Source organism: Nyctereutes procyonoides, unplaced genomic scaffold (assembly GCF_905146905.1).
Source record: "Nyctereutes procyonoides isolate TBG_1078 unplaced genomic scaffold, NYPRO_anot_genome, whole genome shotgun sequence".
In the NCBI taxonomy this organism is placed as follows: Eukaryota; Metazoa; Chordata; class Mammalia; order Carnivora; family Canidae; genus Nyctereutes; species Nyctereutes procyonoides.
Window position 1 is genome coordinate 52,461,842 of NW_026575042.1, and position 20,319 is coordinate 52,482,160.

Genomic DNA, 20,319 nt, shown 5'->3' on the forward strand with positions numbered 1-20,319 from the left:
AAAGTAGTTTTGTCATGTTTGTTTGAGCTGCTCAGAAATTAGTTATTCTAAAATTTCATCGTGGCTCAAATAAATCAAGGTAATTTAAATAATCAAGGCTCAAACATATAAGAAAATTGATTTTCAAAGTTTTATTACATGTGTGGGTTTTAATAAATTGAGCATTAAACAAAATATAAATCACAAGTGCTCTTCCTATGGGGAGGTCTCAAAAATGATGAATGTGATCACTGTTTCCCGTGTGGGGGTGGGTTAGAGATTTTATGAGAATTAAATGGACTATGGCCTGAAAAGCAGGATATAAACTTTCTCTTTAAACAAATATAGTCAAGTTTTATTGTCTTTTTTCTTCCCTTGGGTGGTAAAGAGCTATTTGGTCCATTCTGGGTGTGAGGGCAACTTTCTCCAGGGCTGAGAGGCAACACCTCTCTTCTCTCCTTGAAGATTAGAATAGTGGGTTTGATAAAGACTGAGCAGCACTAGTCCTTGAGGACTGACACGGTGATGTCACTTGCAAACAACTGGGGCCCCACACTGATGGGACGACGGAGAGTTTTCCCAACAACAGGTCAACCGCAGATAACATGAGGGATGAGAAGAGACGAAGGCTTTGGCTCAGAGCACAGAAGGCGTAGTGGCCAGAGAAGGAGAGAGGCCACGGAAGTCGGGGGAAACCAGCCCCCCCCAACTGTGACTGTGATCCTTAGACAGGTGCCTGGGCCTCGAGGCAGCCTCAAGTGGGTCAGATGGAGAGCGACTCCCCGGGAGCCACAGTGGATTACAGCCTTGATGAGGCACTGCGCAGGATTCACAGTATGGATCTCCCACTCTCGCTAGTCCCCCTGGTGCTACTGAAACAGAAGCCCTGGCGCCTGTCACGTCGGTCATCACAGTCGTTTAACATCTAATCCCAGGAGGAGCCGGTTTATCCTCGCTGTTCTCTCTAAACAAGGTTGTCTTTTCCTTGACAGCTCTGCAGAGGCGGAGAAGAAAAACCACTTTAAACAGAAGTTGAGCTGGAAATGGGAGTGGCTTACTTCAGGGAAAAGGGGGCTTGATACCCACCAGCTGCAGGGAGAGCTCTGGAGAATGTACCAGAGCTACACATGGGCCATCTTTATTTCACAATCAGAGGGACAGCACATGAAAAGCAAGGAGAAATGTCTTTGTCTATTAGGGTGAATAAAGACTCAGGTGAGGGATCCCTGGGTGGCGCAGCGGTTTGGCGCCTGCCTTTGGCCCGGGGCGCGATCCTGGAGACGCGGGATCGAATCCCACGTCGGGCTCCCGGTGCATGGAGCCTGCTTCTCCCTCTGCCTGTGTCTCTGCCTCTCTCTCTGTGTGCCTATCATAAATAAATAAAAATTAAAAAAAAAAAAAAGACTCAGGTGAGTTGAGGACCCCGACTCTTCCGCCATATTGCCAGGTGACTAAAGACTCGAATGGTATTCCACTAGACTTCTGGGGCAGGAAGAGAATCTTTAACAGTACAAAAAAATTAGGAAGCTCAGTTATCTTGACTAGACTGCTCAACAGTTGCCTATTGTTTAAAACGTCCAGTCAAAACAACTGAGTCCCATTTTAGTCCCTAAGTCTATCACGATTTGCTTTCTTTTGAAGTTTGGAGATGCAGGAACGAAGTCATCAATATACTGTAAAGCTCCAGCCACAGGGTGTGAGTGAACCTTTACTGTACTTGGGATAAAAGTCTGTACGCTGGTTATACCTTGTGCTGGAATGGTGGGGAGTGAAGCCAAATATTACACTTTAAAGGAGAGGACAGCACCCTACCATTGGTTCACGCATCAAGCATTTACTAAGAGTCTACGATGTACCTCTGCAGGCATTAGGGGAAAATCAGTAAGCAGAACACACACGGGCCTCGCCCTCATGGAGATCCCAGCTTAAGGGGCGGAAGACGACGTTAATCGAGTAAGCCCACACAGGACTGCATGGTTGCATGCATGACAAATTCTTGAGGGAAGGATTCTTGGTTCTGGAAGAGGTCAACTTGTCTGGAGCAGGAAGTTTATTAAGGAACAGACGTTGAAGTTGAGATGTCAAGTACTAGCGTGAGCCAAGAGCCAAGGCCAAGGGTGGGTGGGGGCGGGGGCCCCTGCAGCAGCCTGGACAGAGCTGTGTGCACGGAAGGGGCCTCGTGGATGTTTGAGGAGCTTCTGGATGACCAGTGCGCTGGAGCAAAGAGTGGAAGGTGGTGGTCAAGGGACCACTTTAGGCCTTGGTCTTTGTTCTCAGATGGATGAGAGGCCTGAATGCTTCAGACACAACCACACTGTCTGGAGAGTCACTCTGGTTGCCCCGCTGTGAACCCTCAGGAACAGGCAGTGAGGAGCTCGGTGAGGAGGGCGCTGCTGTAACGTGTGGCACTCAGTCTCGGTCGTCCCCCCCCCTCCCCCCCCCCGTCTATCCATCAACGAGAAGGACATCGGGTTACGGGACACTGGGGGCAATAACCTTTCTCGGGCGCTCAGCGCCGTGAGCCTGTGGTGGGGCTTGGAGGGGCTCCCGAGGTTGCAGACGCACCCCAGCCGTGCTAGGTACTGTTAGGACGGACGCAGGGGCATGAGGCCTCTCAGACAGGACTCCCACGTCCTGCTGCACCCCATGTGCTGTTTGTCCTGTTGGAGTTCTCTCCAATCCTAACTCCTACGAAACCTGAGGAGCACGGCTTTGGGCCAGACCTTGAGCAACCTTAATACTTAATGAAATTTAGTTCTTTTTTTCCTCTTTATTGACCCACTTTTACTTACATCATTTCAGGATTAATGAGGAGTTTTGAGGCAATGCCCACGTAAAACGATACGCTCTTTCAGACCCTAATAGGGAGAAGTGAAGTTATTTTTCCCTGGCAGAGTTATTAGTGGAACTGTTACTTTTTTGTAGTGTTAATTTTTCATCATGAAATAATAAACAGTAACAACAAAATAATAGGATATCAGCCTTGTGCTCATCAAAGCTAGTTTTAAGGAATCTGAGTAAGGTTTAGGGCTACGCGTATCGCTATGCCGTAGATGCAGCAGTCAACACAGATTATTCAGGGGCAGATGGTCTTGACAAAGGACTCTGCTCCTCTCCAACTACGGAAGATTCTTGTCCTATGGGGAGAGCAAGCCTAGCCTGTGCCTCACGCGGAGCCTGCAGGAACAGGACCCCCGGCGGGGCGGGGGTGGAGAGCCTGGCTCCAGGCCGAAGCCACCGCGGCGCCCACCGGGCCGGGACAGCACAGCACACGGTTCTTTTTCAACGGCAGGTGTGATTTAGGCCCGACGTGAACCTGAATTCTCCTAGTGCGGGAGACGCGCTGTGAGCCTCAAGCACACCGCAGTGAGTCCTGGTGGCAGAGCAAACGAAACCAAGCGGGACCTGAGGAAGGCTCTAACCCACGTAGACCCGGGAGCCGTAGAACCCACGAAGTGGCCTTCCTGCTCAGGCCGCTGCACGTACATTCCTCGCAATCCCGTATCCTCAACGGTTTAAACTCATCGAAAAGTAGATAAAATTGTTGCATTTGTTCTCTTGAAAAACCAAAACCAAAACCCAAAGATGCAAGTTCTGAGGTATAGGGAGGGACAAACAACGGAACGCGGAGCCTTAAGGTGAGAGTGACGCATTAGGGACCTGCCCTTCACGTCGCAGAGGCCGCCTGGCCGGCCGACCTTCCGCTCCCCGCCTGCTCCACCTGCCCCGGCGACCACCGACGACCTTTCTAAGGGCCCTTCTAAGGCGATGACTCAGGCGGAGGTAAAACCCATGTCTAAGCAGATGAAGCCGCTGGGCTGCTTGAGGCCAGGGCAGCCAGAGTAGGTCTCGGGCACTAGGAGGACTCAGGGAAAGAGGCCACGCGTGAGCCGGAGACCCCGCGGAGCTGGCATCGTATCCGAGCTCAGGCCCGGGGGGATCAGGGGCCGGCTGGAGGGCAGCCGGGTGGTGTCACGGGCCGGTGGCGGGACAGGCTGCCGCCAGCCCCCCGGACAGCAGGAACTGGGGTGACGGGTGACAGGCCCGGTTGCTCAGCAATCTGGGAGGTTTGGGCTGCACATGGCTAGAGCATTCAGAAAACGGCCAATAGGACCACCTGACTCATTCGGGTGCCCGCTACTAAAAAAAAAAAAAAAGAACTGGCAAGGATATGGAGAAGCTGAACCCCTGCTGGTGCACGTGTGAAACAAGAAGCAGCCGTGGAAAACAGTAGAGGTTCCTCAGGAAATTAAATAAAATCACCGTATGACTCAGCAATTCCACTTTGCCTACAGACCCAGAGTAATCGAGCAGAGATACCCGTACACCCACGTTCATAGGAGCTTATTCACAGGAGCCAAAGCATGGAAGCAACGGTGCCACCACGGACGACGGACACGCAAAACGTGGCGTGCACGTGCCGTGAAATACTGTCCAGGCTGAGATGGAAGGAAATTCTGCAGGAGGCTGCCACGTGCATGAACCGTGAGGACGTTACGCCCCGTGAAACGAGCCTGTCAGAAGAAGACAAATACTGTCCGATCTCATTTATGTAAGGTCCTTGGGGTGTCAACATCATAAAGACCGAAAACAAGATGGTTGGCGGGGGCTAGGGAAGAAACTGGGAGTCATTGTTTAATAAATATAGTTTCAGTTTCACAAGATGAGAAGAGTTACGGGACGGACGGTGGCGATGGCTGCACAGCAACGTGGACGACTGGACACCCAGCTGCATGTACACTTAAACATGGTCGGGGGCGGCTGGGTGGCTCAGCTGGTCAAGCGGCCGACTCTTGATTTCCCAGGTCATGATCTCGGGGTCCTGGGATCGAGCCCCCTGTGCAGCTTTGCACTCAGTGGGAGTCTGCTTGAGGATTTTCTCTCCCCCCTCTTCCCCTCCCCCCTTCCTCTAAAATAAAAAGTTTAAAAATGGGATCCCTGGGTGGCGCAGCGGTTTGGCGCCTGCCTTTGGCCCAGGGCGCGATCCTGGAGACCCGGGATCGAATCCCACGTCGGGCTCCTGGTGCATGGAGCCTGCTTCTCCCTCTGCCTATGTCTCTGCCTCTCTCTCTTTCTCTCTCTGTGACTATCATAAATAAATAAAAATTAAAAAAAATTTTAAAAAAAATGGTTGAGATGGTAAAGTTTACGTTGTGTGTATTTCAACAACGACAACAACAACGAACAAAAAACCCAAACAAAGGCAAACGTGGCTCGGTCTTAAAAGATGGAAAGGAACAAATAAGTCAACTTCAACAACAACAACAAGAGAAGGCACCAGCAGAACGGTTAAAGCAAATTAAACCGTTTTATCCTTTCTAGCACCAGGACAGTGCCTGGAATTCCAGGGAAGCTGATGCCTGGCTCACGTACGGAGGCTTCCTGAGACCAAGGAGGACTGTCCCTCGGATGGCCTCTTCGGTCCCGCTTGTGTCCTGGCAACAGCTGCTGGGTGTGCAGTCCCCACCCAGGACTTCCATGGCAGGGCTTCCGTCCTGGCCCGAGGAGAGGGTGCATGGTCGGCCGGCCGGAGGCCACCTTCACGGCCGGGCTTCCTGACCACAAGGCCAAAGCTGCCCCATGCCAGGTCCTACTAACTGCTCCCACTCTCCAGGGCCACCAAGGGAGCACCACCCGGCTCTGCCTCCTGGGGCAGGAGGAGGGCTGTGTTCAGTGGTGTCTGGCCTGAGCGTGCCTTTCTAGAGTGACCTGCGACACGGGGTTGGCACGGGCCCTCTGCTCAGCCACCGTCTCGGCCTCGGGGGCAGTGCTGTCCCACTGACCTATGATGATGGAGATGTCCCGCGGTACCTGCTACGGTGGCCACCAGCCACTTGCGGCCGTGGGACACCTGAAGGGCCCAAGTGCGACTGAGGAATTGAATTCTAAATTTTAGTCAATTGTAATAATGTGAAGTTTCAGTAGGTGCATGCACCAGCGGCTGCCGCCCAGGGCCCGATCAGAGGGGATGCGCGGCCGTGGCCTTGGTGACACTCTGCCCTGGAGTGTCAGACCATCTTGGAATGCGCTCCGGTTCTTCGGTGGCAGAGCCACTGAGGACTAGTCCCATCGCCTTACAATCACCTCACTAATCCAGCAGCCCCCAGTCAACTGCCCCCCACAGACCCACAGGTGCCTCCAGGCACCCCTCGGTCTGCTCTCTCCCTTCAGACGGAATTCTGACATCATTTTCTACACCTGTTGGACGTTTCCTCACACCTGCGTGCCCCTGCTTCCTGCCACCTGCCCTCCCATCATGCTCTCAATGCAGCTCCTCCCATCGGTCACCAGGACTGCGGAGCAACACGTGTTGCTACGGCTGCAGCGCAAAGTACCGCCGACTGGGGGGCTGGGGGTGCGGGGGGCTCACACAGTAGAAATCTAGTTTCTTATTATTCTGGGAGTTGGCAGGCCGAGGTCGAGGTGTTGGAGGGGTCGGTTTCCTCCAAGAGCTCTCTCCTCGGCTTGTGGGGGGCCGCCCTCTCCCTGTGTCTTCAGTCTTCCCTGTATAGTGTCTGCGTCCCAGTATCTTTGTAGAAGGACACCAGTCATGCTGGACTCAAGCCCACCCACAGGACCTCATTTTAGCTTAATTATCTCTTTAAAGATCTTACTTCCAGACACAGTCACATTCTGAGGTATCAGGAGTTAAACGTATGGATCTTGGGGGGCGCAGTTCAATTCAAAACAACTGCTTCGCTGCTAAATCCAACATCTGCTTTTCCATCCTTACGTTGCCATATTTCCCTGCAGCACTGGGTACTGGGGGCCACCCACACCTATGGCTCTGGCTCCCTTGTTTCCGCGACTCCACACTCCTCGGTTCTCTCCCAACTCTCTGGCTATTTCCTCTCAATCTAGGCTATAGATTCCTCGCTCTCTCTCTCTCTCTCACCTTGCCTTTAAATATTGGTGCTCCTACACTTGATCTTAGCCAAAAGGCCGAGAAGCTGGCCTTTAAATATCAGTTCCTGATGTGATGAGCACTGGGTGTTCTACGCAACTGATGGATTATTGAACTCGACATCTGAAACTAATGATGTACTCTCTGTTGGCTGATTCAATTTAAATTAAAAAAAGGAAAAAAAAATGTTGGTGCTCCTCAGGGTTTTGTCCCAGTTTTCTCTTTACACACTCTTATCCACATCTATGGCTTTTGTTGCCATCTTTGTGCTGATGCTGTCCAAATCCTTGTCTTCAGCCCAGATCCCCCGATTTTTCTTCTTTAAAGTGTTGAGGTGAACTTGAGAATGCTTGTGGTGTGCCAACCAAATCTGTGCTTTGCTGACTTTTGTCAACAAGAGCAACCCTTAGTACACTTTCCTCCCATCTTCCCATTTCCCATCTTCACTGTGAACAAAATACGTGGACTCTGCACTCACTCTAGGGACTCTGCAGCCAGTATGGGGAAAGTCACGCCTCCCTGCGCCAGACCCTCATTCAGGTTATGAGTTCAAATCCCATAGGAGCTTCCTTGCACCCACCGCTCAGCTCTCCGTGGCTGTATGTTTAAACTTGTCTAGTCACATTTTGCCTCCCCAAACCGACTGTAATCTTTGAAGGCAGGAGAGTTCCTTGCACATTGGAGGTGCCCACTTCATAGGCAACAAAACACACAACAGGCCTTAAGTCTGAGTAAATGAGAAAGAAGCATCAGAGGCAAAACGGTGTTGGCGCTAGGCTGTAGGCATCCACAACGTATGAAAAATGGTGGGTTCTTCTGTCGTTCATTCATTCATCCTCTCATCTATTCCAACACGCACCGAGGGCCTGGTATTTGGGGTGGCTAGCGAACGCGCCACTCCTATTTCTTCATGTCGATAGGAAACTCAGATGCAGGAGGCGCAGGGAACAGGCCTGCTGCGCTAACGTCCCTCCTATCTGGGTGGGCTCTGGCCCTTTCCCTATTATGACACCTTTGGCTTAGGAAAAAAGATGAACGAAGTTCAAATGAAGTTCATCGTGTGTGTTTGTGTGTTCCTTAGAGCTCATACTTGGCAAACCTCAAGGGAGGACTCTGGCTGAACCCAGTGGACTGGGGGAAAGAATCACAAAAGTCTGGGATTTCTTGACCAGAAAAATTCCCTGTGGTCAGACAGACTGCCATTTCCCACGTGACCCTGCTCATCAGAGACACAGAAGTGTCATTTTTAGTTGGCTAAGCTGCGTCTTCTGGATCTTTCTTCCATGTGTTTAAATAATATGCTTCTGTATAGACTTCTCAGATTTAGATATAAACTCTTGACTTCCTCCTACGAAACGTTGAGGATTTAGCAATCTTGTTCTCCTCATTCTTCCAACATAAGTATATCATAATATTTGGTTAAACCAGTATTCAAAGTTAACACTGTTGTGATTATTGTAAATATCTTCCCCAGCTAAGTCGTGCCGCATGGACTAACAGGGTTTCCTTTGTTACACAACTTTTTCCTCCCTGGGGTTCAAAATTCCCTTGTTTTGATTTATACTTAGCCCCAGTGTTCCTCCGACACTTAGCCAAAACTGTTAATCTCCTCTTAATAATTCAAAGGTGGGGCACCTGGGTGGCTCAGTTGGTTAAGTGTCCAATTCTTGGTTTCAGCTCAGGTCATGATCTCAGGAGTCATGGGATCGAGCCCCACATTGGGCTCCGTGTTCAGTGGAGACTCTGCTTGAAGATTCTCTCCACTGCCCCTCCCACTCCCTCTCTTTCTCTAAAATAAATAAATCTTTAAAAGAATATCAAATTCATCAAGTACTCTGTTGATTTTTAAATTTTTAACACAGCCCTTCTGCAGCCCACTGGCCTCCCGCTCTCATGTGTCATCCAACTTCCCTGAATTGGATCCCCTTTTCTTGAGTCCTGAGTCTTCTTTTTTTCCTAGTTTATTCTCTCATTTTGGCAGAGTGTATCCTCAGGGAGTTTCCCTTAAAGCATGCTTGGATTCTATTCAATTTTTTTTTCTGTTTTTATATTTTTTAAAACTGAGAACTCATTTTTTTCTATGAGCTAGTCTTTTTGTTTTTCTGTTGATACAGTTATCTTTTATTATCTCCCTGAAGATATTATGGTTTTCCTGACAGTTTCTTCTGCTCTTTGTATGGTCTTGGTTACCTGTGGATTTCTATGTTGGATTAGGATTCCCAATAATCAATGTCTATAACTTTTTTCTTTGAAGAACTCAAGTTTCCCTAAAAAGGAAACTGCCAGCTGCTGCCTCAGGTGTCTAAGCTAGGCCACCAGGATGCTCTGACGTGATGGGAGAAAGTTACCCACCATTCATTCAGCATGCCAACTGGCCCCCAATCTTCCCCCGTATGCTTTCTGTGGGGGTGAGGGAGATGCCTCATGGGGCGGGGTGGAGAAGGAATCTAAGGATCTCCCTGCATTTAGTACAGGCTTTTAACCAACACTCCAGCTCCAGAGCAGCTCCTGGTGCCTCCAATCCTGCGCCGTCAGGGGCGCTATGGGGCCAATCTGTTAGCTTCCTGCCTCCTGCACCCCCTGCCCAGTCTATGAGTAACTCATCACCATCTGCTTTCCAGGTGCCAACACTGTGTTCATATATTTCTTTCCATTCTTGTTGCGTTTTTAGTTTGTCACCGAGGATTTTGTTGTCTTTAACAAAATCTTCATATTGTAATGAGGTTTTGAGAAGAAATGTAGAGAAAACAGGTGTTTATTATGTTTAGTTGAATGGTTACCATCTTTCCTCAACGGGAAAAAAAAATATTTAAAATAGATTCTGTGGAAATTCTACCTACCTCAAGAATGTTTTAATAAATCTTCACGTTTCTAGGCCCAGTTCACGGCCTTCACAGAGCTGGTGCCTGCCATAAACAGGTGAGCAATTACTATTTGTTGTCCATTTGAATGAATACATGAATCAGGTGTTCACTGGTAGTGCTGCTGACTCCTTTGCAAGCTAAAGGACTCTGAAAACTCAGAAGAGTGGACAGTAAACTAGGGAAAAGTGACTCTGGCATTTGGTTGCACATTAAGAACGCTTGGGAAGAATCTAGAATTACAGATCCCTGGAGACCATTCCAGAACTAACTGAATCCTGTTCTCAGGATTCTTGGGGAATCTGCATTTTTACAAAACCACCACCTACCTCTAGCATTTTTGTTGCATGAAAAAATAAACCTCTGATGTCTAAGATACTACTAATCATATTTTTTGTTGCTTGCAGCTGAAAGCATTCCTAACATACACATGGGGCCCATGAGATTCCCGAAACACTGACGTGGAAAGGGTGACCCTTCAGAGCCATATGGAAGGGGCCTGGCAAACATCTCCAGGAGTACACAGCCAGCTGAGGGCCTCCTGGGGGAAAGGTGGTAATGGGAAATGCTCCAAGGTGCTCCCCAGGTTCCCGGTGCTGACCCGCTTTTCTCTATCTGTTCCTCCCTATTCCTCCCCTTGCCCACCCATTAGACCTACACTGGTGCCCCTGAAGACACTGGGATACGGTTGTCTGGCAATTCCTCTAGTTTCTCTCCTTGCTCTGCGTTTCTTCATGTGCTTTATGCCTCAAACTTCACTTTTTGATTCTCTATTTTAGAGTCACATAGCTCAGCATTACTATTCTCAGCTCTTTTAATCCCTATCAACTCTACTCTTCCATGGGGCCACTTGCTTACTGTAAAAGCAAGTGGGGGAAAAAACTCCACAGATTTATATCTCAAGATAGTATCTTACCAGGTTTGTTAATGATGGTGTGCCTATTGTTGCACCCAATCCCCAGTCCTACCCTCAGCAAGAGACACTGGGTTTACTCCCTGAGCCACTAGAGGCAGATTATCAGGACCCTACAGAGATAGCAGAAATACCAAGAATTCTGGGAGACAGCCGTGGCTAGAACCCAAGGGAGGTCCCAGGGACTAAAGAAAAGGAAGGGGAGGCCTTTTTTCCCCCTGGGTGAAAGGAAATGGGTGAACTCTAGGGCAAAAGCCCCATGTCAGGGAGGCAATGGGAGAGGGGATACCCCAAAAGGATGGTGCACATCCTTTGAAGGTTAAAGCTGGACAAATGTAGCAGAGTAATTTTCTCTTCCTGGAGAAAAAAAATTCTGATGCAGAAATTATGGCCAATGACCTGAGAGCTTGCCCAAGTAGGCAATGTATGTTAGGGTCAGAGGTGTGGGGTGCCCACAGACAGGATAGAGAAAGTCAAGTGATACTCATGAAATAATAGCTCTTGGGGCAAAAATTAGTGATGACAGAGGAAAATGAGTAATGTGCTCCTTGCTGATGAAGAGACCCATATTTTATTTATTTTATTTTATTATTATTTTTTAAGGCTATATATTTATTTATTCATGAGAGAGAGAGAGAGAGAGAGAGGGAGAGAGAGAGAGAGAGAGGCGGAGACACAGGCAGAGGGGAAACAGGCTCCACGGAGGGAGCCCGATGTGGAACTCGATCCCAGGACTCCAGGATCACGCCCTGGGCCGAAGGCTGCGCTAAACTGCTGAGCCACCCAGGGATCTCCAAGACCCATATTTTAAAATCCTCTCTCTACATGATTATGATCCTTTGGATCATAATCCTGGAGCACTTCACTGGGTGCCTGACAAGGACTCCTGATTGGTCAGGTACCAAGATGCAGCTGCAGATTATGTTTATCCTTTCACAACACCAGGACTCGAAAATCCTAAGGCTGGGATCCGATCTGGTAATCTGCTGACATCGACAAAATTCACTTAGGAAAATGCAGATGGAATGCAACAGTCTCATGTAAGGATGTACTATTTGCATAGTGCTTTTTTCTTTTTTTTTTAATTTTTATTTATTTATGATAGTCACACAGAGAGAGACAGAAGCAGAGACACAGGCAGAGGGAGAAGCAGGCTCCATGCACTGGAAGCCCGACGTAGGATTCGATCCCAGGTCTCCAGGATCGCGCCCTGGGCCAAAGGCAGGCGCCAAACCGCTGCACCACCCAGGGATCCCCTGCTTTTTTTTTTTTTCTCTTAAAGATTTTATTTATTCATGAGAGACACAGAGGGAGAGACACAGGCAGAGGGAGAAGCAGGCTCTCTGCAGGGAGCCAGATGTAGGACTCAATCCCAGGACCCCCGGGGTCACGTCCTGAGCCAGAGGCAGACGCTCAACCTCTGAGCCACCCGGATGCCCCTGCATAGTGTTTTCATTAAAGTACTGGAGATGTTTTCTAGAGGTCTCACTAAGCAAGAAATCTAGTGTGATGGATGTAGCTCACTGACCTGCTGCTGCCCCTTTCCAACTGTCCCTAGGGCAACTTCAGGGCCAACTTAGGCACTACTTAGGCAAATCAGGGGTTTTGTGATAAAGAGTCCAGAATTAGTAGTAACTCACTCTTCAGATCAGGTTTGAACTTAATCAACAATTTCCCTCTCAGTGGATTTCAGATCTGTCAATTTTTTTACTTTTTGTATTTTGAAGCTGTTATTTGGGTGTGCAAGGATTTGAGACTGTGCTATTATTTCTACTGTACTGACTCCCTAATCGTTATAAAGGGTTTCTCTTTCTCTTGGGTGAGACTTCTCGTCTCATAATTTATCTTGTCTGATACTAGGAGAGCTATACCAGCTGCTTGTGGTGAATGTTTGCATGGTGACTCTTTCCAATCTCACAATTTCAATCTTTGTTTTTATATATTTAAATGTGTCTATGGCTGAGTGGGAGGGTCCAACATGGTGATGTAGAAAGACCTTAAATTTACCACCTCTGTAGACACATTAAATCTACATCTTTTTATAGGGCAATTCCTCCTGAAGAAGAACTGAGAGCTGAATGAACAGCTTGTGCCCCACAAAAGATAGAGACCACACAGAGAACCACAAGAGAGATGGAGACACAGTAATGAAGAGAACCCCAGGGCCTGGTGCTGTGAATTGCAGGGGAAAGGGATAGTACCTAGGGACTGTGAGCAAATTTGTCCGTCTTGCAGCACTGAAAAAAAGGTGCAGTTCATTTATTTATTTTTTTAAAAAGATTTATTTATTCATAGAGACACATAGAGAGAGAGAGAGAGAGAGAGAGAGAGAGAGAGAGAGAGAGGCAGAGACACAGGCAGAGGGAGAAGCAGGCTCCATGCAGTGAGCCCAACATGGGACTCGATCCCGGGTCTCCAGGATCACACCCCGGGCTGCAGGCAGCGCTAAACCGCTGCGCCACCGGGGCTGCCCAACAGGTGCAGTTTAAAAGGGCAACTAGACTATAAAGGAATCAGCCCTAGAAACTTGCCAAATGGCACAGGAGATGCTAGAACTCTTTCAGGTTCAGAGTGGCTGGCGAGCACCACAGTTTACGTTCCTCTTCACCTTGACAATGCAGATGGGAGCAGCATCCAGGTGCCATAGCCAGCCTGTGACCTCAGCAACCCCTGTGTCCCCAGACCACACTAGCCCTGATCACCCTGGGGCACACACACAAAAGCCATAGCATAACAGAGCAACTAAACCCAAGGCCATATACGGAGTCGATGCAATCTCTATCAAAATATCAATGGCATTTTTCACAGAATCAGAAAAAATAATTCTAAAACTTGTTTGGAATCACAAAAGATCCCAAAGACCTAAAAACAATCTTCAGAAGAAAAAATAAAACTGGAGGTACCACAATGCCAGATTTCAAGGTACAATACAAAGCTGCAGTAATCCAAACACTATGGTGCTGCCACAAAAAGAGACACAGAGACACAGGAACAGCATAGACAGTCCAGACATAAACCCACACTTATGTGGTCAGTTCATCTATGACAAAAGAGGTAAGAATATACAATGGGGAAAGACAGTCTCTTCAACAAATGGTGTTGAGAAAACTGCACAGCTACACACAAAAGAATGAAACTGGACCATTTTCTTACACCCTATACAAAAATAAGTGCAAACAAAATGGTTTAAGAACCTAAATATGAGACCAGAAACCATAAAACTTCTATAACAAAACATAGTAATCTCTCTGACACTGGCCTTAGCAACATTTTTCTAGTTGTCTCCTGGGGCAAGGGAAAGAAAAGCTAAAAATAAACAAATGAGACTAAGTCAAACTGAAGAGCTTTTGCCCAGAGAAGGAAACCATCAATAAAACAAAAGCCAACCTACTGATTGGGAGAAGATATTTGTAAATGAGATACCCAATAAGGGGTTAATATCCAAAATATATAAAGACCTTCTATTACTCAACACCAAAAAGCCCCAAATAATCTAATTTAAAAATGGGCAGAACACCTGAATTGACATTTTCCCCAAGAATACATTAAGCAGATGGCAAACAGACACAAGAGAGAAGATGCTCATCACTCACCCTCAGGGAGATGCACATCAAAACCCCAGTGAGGTATCACCTCTCACCGGTCACAATGGCTAGAATCAAAAAGACAGACATTAACAAGTGTGGGCGAGGACGAGGAGAAAAAGGAACTCTGGTGCATCGATGGCAGCCATGTAAATTGGTGCAGCTACTGTGGAGAAGAGACTGGAAGTTTCCCCCCAAAATTAAAAATAGAAATACCATATTATTCAATAATTCCACTACTGGGTATTCACCCAAAGAAAAAGAACATTAATTAATTCAAGAAGATATATGTCCCTATGGACCCCTATGTCCACTGCAGCAGTATTCACAAGAGCCAAGATACGGAAGCAACCTAAGTGTCCACTGATAGATGAACGGGTAAAAAAAAGAGTGATGTATATATATCATTCTCAGAGTGGTCATTTCTTTTTTTTTTTTTTTTTAAGATTTTATTTATTTATTCATGAGAGACCCAGAGAGAGAGGCAGAGACCCAGGCAGAGGGAGAAGCAGGCTCCCTGCAGGGAGCCCAACGCGGGACTCGATCCCAGGACCCTGGGGTCACGCTCTGGGCCGGAGGCGGACGCCGACCACCGAGCCACCCAGGGGCCCCGCCAGGCACAGTTCTAAATGCCTCTCATATATTAGCTGTGTTACCATGAGGTAGGCACATCAGCACATATCACGATGCCATGGTAATAGAAGGGTGTGGAAGTACAAACCGAAGAGTCACTGAACCCCAAATTCACCACACACACCTTACCGTATTCCTTCCTTCCGTCCTTTCTGCTTTTCTAGATCTCACCCATCCTCAAGGAAGAAGCAAGAGGGCAAAAAAAAGGAGACAAAGGGAGACGGGGTTCTAATTTGTGCTTGTTTTGTGTGAACCTGTGAATCCAACCCTGCTTGTTGGGAAGCCCTTGGGCACTGCGCGCTCCTATTGTCTCTCCTCCTGGAACAGGTAGATGTTTATGTATCACTTTGCCTTCCCGACATGCCGGCACCACGGCTGTGCAGGGGTCCCCAGGTCAGGAGATGACCGAGCTCGCCTTCCTGATGCCGTCTGTGAGCTGTCTTAGGATGACAGCACTCGCCAGCTACTGCCTCAGCTGGTCACCGTGGCCCTTCCTACTGCCAAGGCACCTGAAGACCACCCAGAGGATGCGAAAGGAGGAGGGCTGTCAACAGCCTGCAACAATGAGCAGCAGGATGTGGGAGCCTGTCCCTCTGCAAGGCAAACAGGCCAGCCTACTGGCGCTGAGGAAGACACTAGTATGGGTAATGCTAGATGGACGGCCGTGCAGAATTACTTACGGACTGATGTGTGCTTTGTTTCTCACAGAGGCCAAGGTTGGGAACATGGTGGAAGTAGAGGATATATTTTTAGTTGAAAAAAGGAAGCAAAAAGCAATGTTCCCAAGTGTGAGCAAAAATAGCTCCAAGCAAGAGGGAGAAAGCCTCAGAACCTGGGGAGTGGAAGGGAGTAATAGCCCTGCAGGCTTTGCTCACGGCACTGGCCCCCAAAACTGAGACAGCGTGTGAGCGGTCAGAGAGAGAGCAAACTTCAAGACAGATGAAAAACTAAATGGCAGAAGTTTTCAATGACGGAAAGTTGGAAACAGACCGAAGGGAAGAACTGGTGAATCGCTCGAGCATACATGTGCGTGCCTCTGGCACGCTGCTAAGTGTTCAGCACCCAGCTCTACAAAAAAATTACGCATATATATGCACGTTTACTGTACATTTTACTAGGAATAAATGCTTATTTTTATTGCTATCTCTTCAGCAAGAAGTTGCTCACATCACTGATTTATGAGTTCAAATCTGGCATGAATATTGGTGGCTTTTTGCCTACCCACTAACAAGTAAGAAGACAGTGAAACAAAGACATATGTGAGAACTTAGGCAATTCATAAAAACGTGCATGACTTCTTTACTGAATCAGATAAAAGGTTTTAAATACTGAAGGAAGCTTTGCACAGTGGCAGTATCGTAGCCAATGAGGTTAATCCGAGGCGCGATTATTGCTAATTAAACACTGAAGAAGGGCAGCCCCGTGGCTCAGCGGTTTAGCGCCACCTTCAGCCCAGGGCGTGATCCTGGAGACCGGGGATCGAGTGCCTCTCTCTATCCCTCTCTTACTGTTTCTCATGAATAAATAAAATCTTAAAAAGAAAATACTGAAGAAATATTTCCTCAGTTTTCTGTGCTCTTCAGAATGAAATAGCCACAGACACAACACATCTTAAAATTTAACCTGTTTTACGTAGTACTATTTTACGGGCTAAACAGTATTAAATAATCTTTAACCTGTATAATAGAATTATTATTTTTTCCCATAACTTCCTTAAGACTAAACGGTCAGGGGCACCCAGGTGGCTCAGTCGGCTGAGCATCTGCCTTTGGGTCAGGCTGTGATCTTGGGGTGTGGGATCGAGCCCCTCATTGGGCTCCCTGCTAGGGGAGGTGGGGGTGGTGTCTACTTCTTCCTCTGCCCCTTTCCCTGCCTCTCCACCTGTGCTCTCTCTCTCAAATTAATATTTTTCATTTTTATTTTATTTTTTTAAAGATTTTATTTATTTATTCATGAAAGACACAGGAGAGAGAGAGGCAGAGACACAGGCAGAGGGAGAAGCAGGCTCCATGCAGGGAGCCCGACGTGGGACTCGATCCTGAGTCTCCAGGATCATGCCCTGGGCTGGAGGCAGCGCTAACCCTCTGAGCCACCGGGGCTGCCCAATAAAATATTTTTGAAAAAGACTCAATGATCAACAAAATGATACACTGAGCCCTGAGTGGTAGGGTTTGCTGACTTCTGGGGTGAATATTGCCACCATAACTAGTTTCAAGCTACCAAGCAGATGTCAGTGAACGTGGAACTGGAAAGACATACACAGTAGTGCGCTACTAGATACTTATTTTCACCACACGGATACACTGGATATAGGTAGCCACGTGCATAGAAAATAGCGCTTTTTCTAATTAGTGGTCATAAGTAACCTCTGGGGCCCCACAAATTCCTAGTCCTCATGACCCTTTTGAATCTGATGGATCAGCTTTTCTGATCATGCCTGGGTGGAATCTTCTGGGGGGCTGAGAATCCTCAGAGGTCTGGATCTCTTCCAAGTATGGGGAATGGTAGTTAGGCGAGAACATTCTCCTCTTCCTGGCCTCCAGGAACCTCCTGGGCTCCTAGCAAAACCGTAGCACAGACTTAAGCTTTCACAGAGAGCTTTTACCGAAAGAACCATTGACCTCCCCACACTTCTTTCCTGCTGACATCCCTGAGGCAAAGGAAATTATAAAAGCTGCCTATGCTTTCAATGAGGAAAGGAAAAGAGAAGTCTGGAAAAATAACGTAAATCCAATTTAAAAGCTTACCTCACCTCAGGGGTTTGTACAGCTGAAGCAGTCTTCAGTCTGAGTTATCTACACCGGAGCCACGTTTTCTCAGCCAATACGGTATTTGATTAGCTGTCCTTGGTGCAGTTTTTTTTTTTTTCTAATTACTAGAATACCTGTGAAAACACAACAAAAATATAAAAATTTATAATCAGATTCACAGAGGAATAACCACTAAGGGTAAGACCCATGCAGCAGATTTAAAGTTTACAGTCATTGGTCAATACACCCTTTGCTAAATAAAACAAAGTAAACCCTCTGGCCTTGGAAGAGCAGGGAAGAAAGAAAAAGATGAAATCTGTGAAAAAATACCGTAGGAAAGAATGGAAGGAGATATTATACACGGAAGCTAACATGGCGCCCAGCACATTAAGTGGGTGTTGGCTGGTAAGAGCAGTCACGGTAGTCATTACAGTAGGAAGGGCCAGTGGAAGATTGTGTCTGTGAGTTTATCATCTGAGTTTATTCACTCGAGGAGCAAGAAAAAATTTTAGGCAACAATCCTGCATCTTTGATAGGATGAAAAAGCTTGAACTTTAAGACGTAGGCACAGAAAAATAATGGTAAGTAAAGGAAATATTTCAAGATTCACAATGCAAAAGTAACTTTCAGAAGCTACTTAGGAGGCAAAAACGCCACTGCAGAAAAGGAAATTTGTGACATGGAACGCAGACTTGAGATTCCTTTTTAGATCGCAGGAAAAAAGAGAAAGGTATGAAAGTCATTACAGCTGGGGCGCCTGGGCAGCTAGGTCCTGATCAGGGTCCTCGACACGGAGCCCCGCGTCAGACTCTGGGCTCAGCAGGAAGTCGGCTTCCCCCTGCCCCTCTGCCCACCCCACAGCTCTCCCTCTAGCCGTCTCAAATAAATAAAATCTTAAAAGAAAAAACTAAAAAAAAAAAAAAAAAAAAGATAAAGAACAAAGAGGCACAATTTTAAAACTACAGCTATTTCCACGTGGGGCTGAGCTGCATAAAATTGTCTCTCTCTCTCTCTCTCTCTCCCCTTAGCTTAGTGTCAGAGAGAGAAGTCATTGAAAGTAATTTAAATGGAGCTATGAGGCAGGCAAAATAATGCCTCCCACAAAGAAGTCTGCATCCGAATTCCTGGAACCTTTGAACATGGCAAAGGAGATTTTTTTTTTAAAATTTTTATTTATTTATTCATGACAGAGAGAGAGAGAGAGAGAGGCAGAGACACGGGCAGAGGGAGAAGCAGGCTCCATGCAGGGAGCCTGACGTGGGACTTGATCCCGGGTCTCCAGGTTCACACCACAGGCCGAAGGCAGCGCTAAACCACTGGGCCACAGGGGCTGCCCAGCAAGGGAGATTTAAGGAGGCAGATGCAACTGAGGTTTCCAGCCAGCTGACTTTAAAGTATGAAGATCATCCCAGATTACCTGGATGGGCCCAATGACACCACAAGGGTCCCTAAGTGTGGAGGAGGGATTCAGGAGCGTCGGTGTCCAAGGCATATGATGTTCCCAAGATCATCAGCCATCGCTGGCCTCGAGGGGAGCAATGAGCCAGGATCCCAGGATGCACGCAGCCTCAAAGCTGTAAATGGCCAGAAGCCAGCTTCTTCCTGAGAGCCCCCCAAAGGGAAGCCACCCTGTCGGCATTCTGCTTTCAGCCCGGTGACACTCATTTCGAACTTCTGACCTGGAGAGCAGCAAAAAATTAGGTTTTTTCAGCCATTACATTTGGGGTAGTTTGGGATCCCTGGGTGGCGCAGCGGTTTAGCGCCTGCCTTTGGCCCAGGGCGCGATCCTGGAGACCCGGGATCAAGTCCCACGTCGGGCTCCGGGTGCATGGAGCCTGCTTCTCCCTCTGCCTATGTCTCTGCCTCTCTCTCTCTCTCGCTCTCTCTGTGACTATCATAAATAAATAAAAATTTAAAAAAACCACATTTGGGGTAGTTTATTACAGCCTAGTAGGAAACAAATACAGCTGGAGCAAATTCCACGTAGTACACGGGCTGAGTGCCTTTTGTACTCGTCCTCTGCTCCTCCTTCTCACACCCACGAGACTGTATCTCTGTCAAATCCACCTTATTTTTCTTCCTGCATCATTTTTACCTTTTTACGACGTTACTTCCTGCGTCACACGTTATGTGATACATTTAAAACCTATTACTTTTTTTTAAGAGATTTTATTTATTTATTTATTTATTATTTATTTGAGAGACAGAGAGAGAAAAGCATGAGCAGGGGAGGGGCAGAGGGAGAAGCAGGCTCCTTGCTGAGCAGGGAGCCTGATGTGGGCTTGACCCCAGGACCCTGGGGTCATGACCTGGGCTGAAGGCAGATGCTTCACCCACTGAGGCACCCAGGCGTCCCCATGTTAAAGCTACAATGATGAAAACTTTCCAATACATACAAAGTGAACAGAAAAGTATACGGAGCCCTCATGTGCCTACCACACAGCTCCCATAATTACCCACATTTTGTCATTCTTGCTCATTCTAATCTCCACCCACTTTGATCCTCCCCCTCAATTAGAGATGTGTGTAAAATGCACATACGCTCACCTGAAACGTGGCACGCACATTTCTTAGCTGCACATTGTAATGAACAGATACTTGATCCAAGTAACTCATACTCCCAACATTTCCATCTTCCCGAGAGGTTCCCCAGTGTTCCTTTCCCACTCCCGACACCCACGTTCCCGTAAGTGCA

At 47.6% G+C, this 20,319-nt stretch overlaps 1 long non-coding RNA gene and 1 pseudogene across 8 annotated transcripts in view; one reads left to right on the top strand and one right to left on the bottom strand.

The window, feature by feature from the left end:
• Positions 1-20,319, bottom strand: part of LOC129507364 (uncharacterized) — a 38,350-nt gene that overhangs the window by 13,438 nt on the left and 4,593 nt on the right. For 2 of the 8 annotated variants that reach the window (XR_008663965.1, XR_008663972.1), the window contains exons 2-4: positions 19,042-19,303; positions 17,622-17,758; positions 117-973 (exon numbers count right to left, since the gene is read on the bottom strand). This is a non-coding gene — a long non-coding RNA (uncharacterized LOC129507364). Of the gene's footprint in view, positions 1-116; positions 974-9,723; positions 9,790-14,673; positions 17,433-17,621; positions 17,759-19,041; positions 19,304-20,319 lie in introns of those variants that run through there. The other 6 variants (XR_008663966.1, XR_008663968.1, XR_008663967.1 and 3 more) reach the window with 6 other exon arrangements.
• LOC129507412 (U4 spliceosomal RNA) lies at positions 16,211-16,283 on the top strand (annotated as a pseudogene).